This window comes from Furipterus horrens, unplaced genomic scaffold, assembly GCF_987537825.1.
Source record: "Furipterus horrens unplaced genomic scaffold, mFurHor1.1.pri manual_scaffold_8, whole genome shotgun sequence".
Lineage (NCBI taxonomy): Eukaryota > Metazoa > Chordata > Mammalia > Chiroptera > Furipteridae > Furipterus > Furipterus horrens.
Window position 1 is genome coordinate 58,083,894 of NW_028327178.1, and position 7,821 is coordinate 58,091,714.

Here is a 7,821-nt window from a genome sequence, read left to right on the forward strand (position 1 = left end):
TTTTTAGTGGAGAAGAGAGGGGAATGATCAGATGGGCTGCTATGAAGATATAGGAAAGAGAACATCCTCCTGGTCCAGGAGTTGTCCCGGCTGAACAGAAGTTCCCCAGTGTAGATCCTGAGTGGAATCATAACAGGCCAGCAGATAGGACTCAGATGAGAGACCTTAGGAGTCTCATTATCAGGGGCATTAAAGAGTCCATCCCTAGAACACAGAATGTCTCAAAGGCATTCAAGATACAGCAAGAAAGAGATGAGGCTCCATCTGTGTTCCTACAGAGGCTCAGGGACCAGATGAGAAAGTATTCTGGTCTAGATCCAGAGGACGCTGTAGGGTAAGGACTCTTAAAGGTCACCTTTGGAACAAAAATCTGGCCAAATATTAGTAAGAAATTACAGAAGGTAAATCGATAGAATGAAAGAATGATAGAGGAATTCCTCAGAGAAGCTCAGAAAGTGTATGCTAGAAGAGAGGAGGAGAAGCAGAAGGCCTGGATTATGGCCTTAACCATCGAGAAAGTTATCCAGGGGAAGCATGGACTAGAAACACTGAACAGAAGGGGTTGCCAAAGGCTGCTACAGCTTTGTTAGTAGAAGAAAGCAGGAAATTAACCTTTGGGAGGCTTCTCACTGTGACCTACCCTCATCAAGTCAGAACAATTCTAAATCAGAAGGCAGGGTGGTGGTTAACCAACTCCAGGATTCTTAATATGAGGCCATCCTCCTAGAAAAGGATGATTTTTCTCTCTCTCAAAGCCCAGATTTGAACACTGCTAGCTTCCTTTGGGCAGGAAAAGAGGGGACTCAGGAGGCTTTAGAGCATAATTGCCTTGATGTCATAGAATACCAGACTAAGGTCAGACCAGATTTGAGAGAAAAGCCCTTATAGGATGGGCAGTCCCTTTTCATTGACGGCTCTTCTTGAGTAATCAATGGGAAAGGCATAATGAATATGCCATTATTGATGGGGATTCTCAAGCACTTTCTGAGGGAGGGAGGCTGCCTAATAATTGGTCTACACAAACGTGTGAACTCTATGCTTTAGGGCAGGCATTGAAATTACTAAAGGACTAGGAAGGAGCCATCTATATGGATTCTAAGTATGCCTATGGGGTACCTTTGGAAAAATTTGGCTAGAACGAGGACTTATAAATAGCAGGGGGAAAGAACTAGTACATGAAAAACTAGTCAAGTCAGTCCTGGATGGCCTCTTACTCCCTGCAGAAGTTGCTATAGTCCACATCAATGGACATCAGACTGGGGGATCATATGAAGCTAGAGGAAATAGGCTGGCTGATAATGCAGCAAAGAAGGCTGCATTAGATGGAGAAAGTAAAGTCTCCTACCTGGTTCCATGCCTCCCACTCATGTCAATAACTCCTACCTTTTCCTTGGTGAAAATAAGGAGATTAACTCAGATAGGAGCCTCGAAAGATGCGACCGGGAAGTGGAAACTCCCAGATGGGAGGGAGATGCTGAATAAGCAGGTCCTCAGGGAAATTATGATAACACTGCATCAAGGCAGCCATTGGAGACCTCAGGCCCTCTGTGACACAGTCCTCAGAAAATATGGGGGATTTGGAGTTTATACTATAGCTAAGGAGATGTGCCATTGATGCCTCATATGCCAGAAGATAAACAAACAGGCAGTACAAAAGGTGCAGGCCGGGGCAAGGCCAGCAGGACTCAGGCCCTTCCAGAGCATTCAGATTGGTTTTACTGAAATGCCAAAGGTGGGTCATCAAAAATTTCTCTTAGTTCTAGTAGATCATTTCTCCGGGTGGGTAGAAACCTTTCCACTTCCATCAGCCACAGCAAGCAAGATGGTTAAAATAATCCTTGAACAAATTATCCCCAGATTTGGCTTAGTTGAAAATATTGACTCAGATAATGGGAGTCGTTTTACCTCCCAAGTGTTAAAGGGCATTATAAGTTGACTAGACATCAAATGGGAATATCATACCCCCTGGAACCCTCCTTCCTCAGGCCAAGTAGAATGCATGAACCAGACCCTAAAGAAACAACTAACTAAATTGATCTTGGAGACCAAGTTTCCATGGACCAAGTGTCTTCCATTGACTCTCCTCAGGATCAGGACAGCTCCTAGGAAGGATATTGGGATATTACCATATAAGTTCCTATATGGACTCCCTTACCTAGGAAAGAGGACTGAGCTATCCACCCTGGAGACCAAGGATCAGTTCTTAAAGAAATATATATTGGTTACTTCATCTACCCTTGCCTCTCTTGTCCAGACCCCACCACACGAGTTCCCGGTTCACTGCTTCCAGCCTGGTGACGAGGTCCTGATCAAGTCCCGGAGAGAAGAGAAACTTCAGCCCACATGGGACAGAGCATTCCAGGTGCCCCTGACCATGGAGACTGCCATGAAAACTGCTGAAAAGGGGTGGACTCATTACACTAGGGTAAAGGGACCCCTAGAAGAAAAAGCAGAGTCTAAGTGGGAAGTAACATTGGAGCAGGGGAGGGAAGTTGACTCTCAGGAAAAAGTCATGTCCCCTAGGTGGGGGTGTGGGCCCTTTATAATGCTCTGCTGGATAACAGTCTCCTTCCAAGGCAATCTGGGCTGGGTCAGGCCAATAACCCTAATTATTCATATAACTGAAAGTACAAATCCCCAAACTCTGAAGTTTGATGCATTCCAAATTTTGTCTTGTGGGGCCCTTACTTATCAACTTTGGCTGTCATCTCAGGAAAAATATCTCTGTCCCTATCTAGAAAATAATGGAATTCTTACATATTTAGGGAATGGCTCTTGTTCTACCTGGGAAGATATCTGGTGGACAACAAAACCCAGTGGGCAGACAACCACTCCCACGAGCAAGTAAAACTGCTCCTGCCTGAATATTCTTTGGTAGGATATGGGGACTGGGAGGAAGATGGCGGAGGAGTGAGAAGAGGCTGCGGTTTCAGGCTCCTGAGACGCATCTGCAGTTTAGACTAATTGCAGACAGAACTTTTCAGTGAGCAGCTGGACACTGGCAGCAGTCGAGCCCTGTCACTGCTGGATTAGAGAAAATCCATCTGGGAACAACCTGTTTAGTGAGGGTAGCAGAGGAAAAGGGGACGAAATGGGATTCCTCACTGGGGTGGCTCCCCAAGCAGTGGCTGGAAGTACACAAAGGCTTTTTGGCGACCACAGGCTACCCCAGAGAGGAGTCGGGAGGAGAGCAGATCTCTGCACACTGGCAGAGACGGGACTCAATCAGGTGACATTGGCGCTGAAGGACAGGAGACTGCGTGCTGCCGGGCAAGTGAGAACATAACTCTCCTTCATATTTTTCTCTAGTGGACGGTGGAGAGGGGAGGAAAGTTTGGGGGTGGTAGGCCATTCTTGAGGAGTGCAGGGGCAGAGGCGTGCTCATCCACTCCCCAACCCTACCCTTGGGTCGTGGGGGCGCACATAGGGAAGTGCTCTCATTCACTGGCCCAGGTGTGTGGGGCAGTGAGTCCAGGTGCCCCTCGGAAACTCCCCAACGGACATAAGATCAGTGCCCCAACGGGCACAGGGAGGGCCCACTGAACACGCAGAGGACTGTGCGCAGATACCCGTAGAGAGTTCCTGTGGGCGCTGGGCCCCAGGCTGGAAAGCAGACCACTAGCGCAGGCTCTGTTTGTGCCTGCCCAGATGGGTGAGGGAAGGCAGGCAGCTGCGGCGCCAGAACAGTGGGTGGCAGCGACTCACTGACGCTCACTTCCACTGAGCACAATTGTCCGCGGCCTCGCCCTAAGAGGCGAGAGACCAACTCCCGGAGCTCGGCTCAGCGGGACTAAGGGCACGGGTGCGGGAGTGCAAAAACACCTCAGCCCGGGGACAGTAGGCGCTAATCGCCGGGCAAGCTCTCGGGCCGCCCACGCGTGCAGGGGCCCGTGTGCAGGGGCTCCTCAGCTGGCTCCAGCGGGCAGCAAGGGAGTGTGCCATGCCGGCAACTGTGGGCACACACCATTGCTGCAAGAAACAAAAACCTCTGAACTGCCACACTAGACCAGCTGCAGATGCAGAAAAAGAAGACGACACACCAAAGCTGAACTGAGTAAAAACATTCCTATTTTTTTCTTTCTTCTTTCTTTCTTCTTTCTTCTTTCCTTTCTTTCTTTCTTTCTTCTTTTTTCTTGTTGTTGTTGGTTTTTTCTTTCCCCCTTCCAAAAAAAAAAAGGAGAGAGGAGGAGAGGAGAGGAGGGGAAGAAAAAAAAAACCAAACAAACTATATCTCTAATTTCTTGCATATAACCTCTCCTTCTCATCCTTTCTCTTTAATTGTTGTTTGTCTGTGTGTCTAGAGTAGCCCCCCATCACTCTAAATAATAGGAAGTAATTACTATCTAAACCCAATACAATACAATCCCACTTTCTTACTATAGTATGCATTTTTCCATCCTTTTCTTCTATTTTTATTAACATACAATGTAAATATTACCCACTGGCTTCCACAGTCTCAACTATTATTAATCTATCACCCCCTCTATCAAAAATCATATTTTTCCTCCCTAAAAACAACGCTTATCTATTCTTCTTATAGTATAAAAGCTCTAATCTCTTTACATTTATATTAATATGGGCTCATTGGCTGATGATAGCGGGATAGAGGGTGGGGGATATTTTTTGAGGGTGTGGGTTTCCTGCCTGGGCTGTGTGTTTATGTTTTTAACAGCATCTCCACAAAAGAACTCAAGACAAAGTGGATAGAGAGACTCTCAATCAACTAGTCAGAAGGAAGATACTACCAAAGGGCATCTGAAATATAACCAGACAGCATAAACAAACGACATTAAGGGTAACCCAAGAACATCAGGCTCAGAATATCAAAGAGACTGCACCACTGAAATCCCCAGATCTCCGATAAAGAATCTCACACCACAAAGGAGGGAAGTCAAAGCAGATCATCCCCCCCAAAAAACAAATAAAAAAATAAAAACAAACAAGAAGAATCCAACATGGTAAGACACAAAAATAACCCCTCAATGAAAAGAAGAGGAATCCTCAGAAAGAGAGATAGATGAAATAGACATAGCCCAAATGTCAGACATGAAATTCAAAACAATGGTGGTAAAGAACCTCAATATACTCGACATCCTTAAAAACAACTATGACAACCTTCAAGGAAGTTACCAGCAGCTCCAAGAAAATTACAGGGAACTTGCAGAGAACTACACCAGCATAAAAAAAGACATAGAAACTGTTAACAAGAATCAGGAAGAATAGAAGAATTTAATCTCTGAACTGAAAAACACAGTAGAATCAGTCAAAAGCAGACTACACGAAGCAGAGGATGGGATTAGTGAGTTATAAGATAATGCAGAGAAAAACTCCCAGACAAATTAGCAAATTAAAAAAGTTTGAAAAAATATGAACAAGATGTAAGGGAATTACAGGATAGCATGATAAGAAATAATATCAGGATCATCGGAATTAGAGAGAAGAAAAGGAACATGGAATTGAAAAATTGATAGGAGAAATAGTGACAGAAAATTTTCCGAACCTGATGAGAGAAAAAGTGATACAAGTTCAGGAAGCACGGAGAGTTCCAATGAAGAGGAACGCCCCAAAACCCACTCCAAGGCGTATCATAATTAAAAGGGCAACATTTCAAGACAAAGAATCCTAAAAGCAGCAAGAGAAAAACAGCAAATAACATACAAGGGAGCTCCGATAAGGCTATCGACCGATTTCTCAACAGAAACATTACAAGCCAGAAGGGAATGGTCAAAAATATTTAAAGCAATGAAAAACAAAGGCCTACAACCAAGAATACTCTACCCAGCAAGGCTCTCATTCAAAATAGAAGGTGAAATAAGGAGTTTCTCAGACAAAGGAAGACTAAAAGAATACACCTCCACAAAACCAGCATTGCAAGAGATGCTAGAGGGAGTGTTCTAAGAAAAAAGAAGAAAAAAAAAAAAGAGAGAAGAGGAACAGAGGTACAAAGGGCAATGAATAAATACACATCAATAATAACCTTAAATGTAAATGGATTAAATGCTCCAATTAAAGACATTGGGTAACGGAATGGATAAGAAAACAGGACCCACATATTTGCTGTCTACAAGAAACACACCTCAGAACAAAAGATTTACACAGACTGAAAGTAAAGGGATATAAAAAAATATTCCAAGCAAATGGACCAGAAAAAAAAGCTGGGGTAGCAGTCCTCATATCAGACAAAACGGATTTCAAAGCAAGGGCAATAAAAAGAGATGAAGAAGGACATTTCATAATACTTAAAGGAACAATCCATCAAGAAGATATGACTTTGATAAACATATATGCACCCAACATAGGAGCACCCAAATACATAAAGAAAATACTAGAAGACCACAAGGAGGATATTAACAACAACACACTCATAGTAGGGCACTTCAACACTCCATTATCAACAATAGACAGATCATTGAAGCAAAGAAACACCAAGGATATACAGGCATTGAACAACACACTAAACCACATGGACCTGACTGATATATATAGAACTTTCCACCCCAAAGAAGCAAAATATACATTCTTTTCAAAGGCACATGGGACATTTTCAAAGATAGACCACATGATAGGACACAAAACAAGCCTCAACAAATTCAAGAAAATTGAAATCATATCAAGCATCTTTTCAGACCACAATGCCTTGAAACTAGAAATCAACTTCAGAGAAAAAAAATCAAAGACACCCAAACTCATGGAGATTGAATAACATGCTATTAAATAATGAATGGGTTAACAATGACATCAAAGAAGAAATCAAGAAATTTCTAGAAACTAATGATAATGAGCACACAACAGCCCAAAACCTGTGGGACACAGAAAAAGCAGTCCCGAGAGGGAAGTTCATAGCAATACAGGCATATCTGAAAAGGATAGAAGAATCTCAAATAAAAAACATAACTCTACAGCTACAAGAACTAGAACAACAACAATAAACAAAGCCTACAGCAAGTAGAAGGAAGAAAATCATCAAGATCAGAGCAGTACTAAATGACATAAAGACTAAACAAACAATCCAAAAGATCAACAAAACTAGGAGCTGGTCCTTCAAAAAAATAAACAAAATCGACAAGCCTCTAGCCAGTCTAATCAAGAAAAAAGAGAGAGAAGACCCAAAAAAACAAAATCAGAAATGAAAGAGGAGAAATCATGACTGATACCATAGAAATACAAATGATAGTTAGAAATTACTACAGAAAACTGTATGGCAAGAAATTTGACAATCTAGAACAAATGGACAAATTTCTAGAAACATACAACCTTCCAAAACTGAGTCAAGAAGAAGTGGAAAGTCTCAACAGACCAATAACAAAGAAGGAAATTGAAACCGTAATCAAAAATCTCCCTGCACACAAAAGCCCTGGACCGGATGGCTTCACAGGCGAATTCTACAAAACATTCAGGGAAGAACTAACTCCTATCCTCCTCAAACTGTTCCAAAAAATCCAAGAAGAGGGGAAAATCCCAAACTCTTTCTATGAAGCCAGTATTATTCTAATCCCAAAACCAGGTCAAGAAAACTACAGGCCAATATCACTGATGAATGCAGATGCTAAAATCCTCAATAAAATACTGGCAAACAGGATCCAGCAGTACATCAAAAAGATCATACATCACGATCAAGTGGACTTCATCTCAGGGATTCAAGGATGGTTTAATATTCGCTAATCAAAAAATATAATACATCACCTAAACAAAATGAAACACAAAAATCACATGATCATATCAATAGATGCAGAAAAAGCATTTGATAAAGTACAACACCCATTTATGATGAAAACACTCAGCAAAATGGGAACAGAGGGAGCATATCTTAACATAATTAAG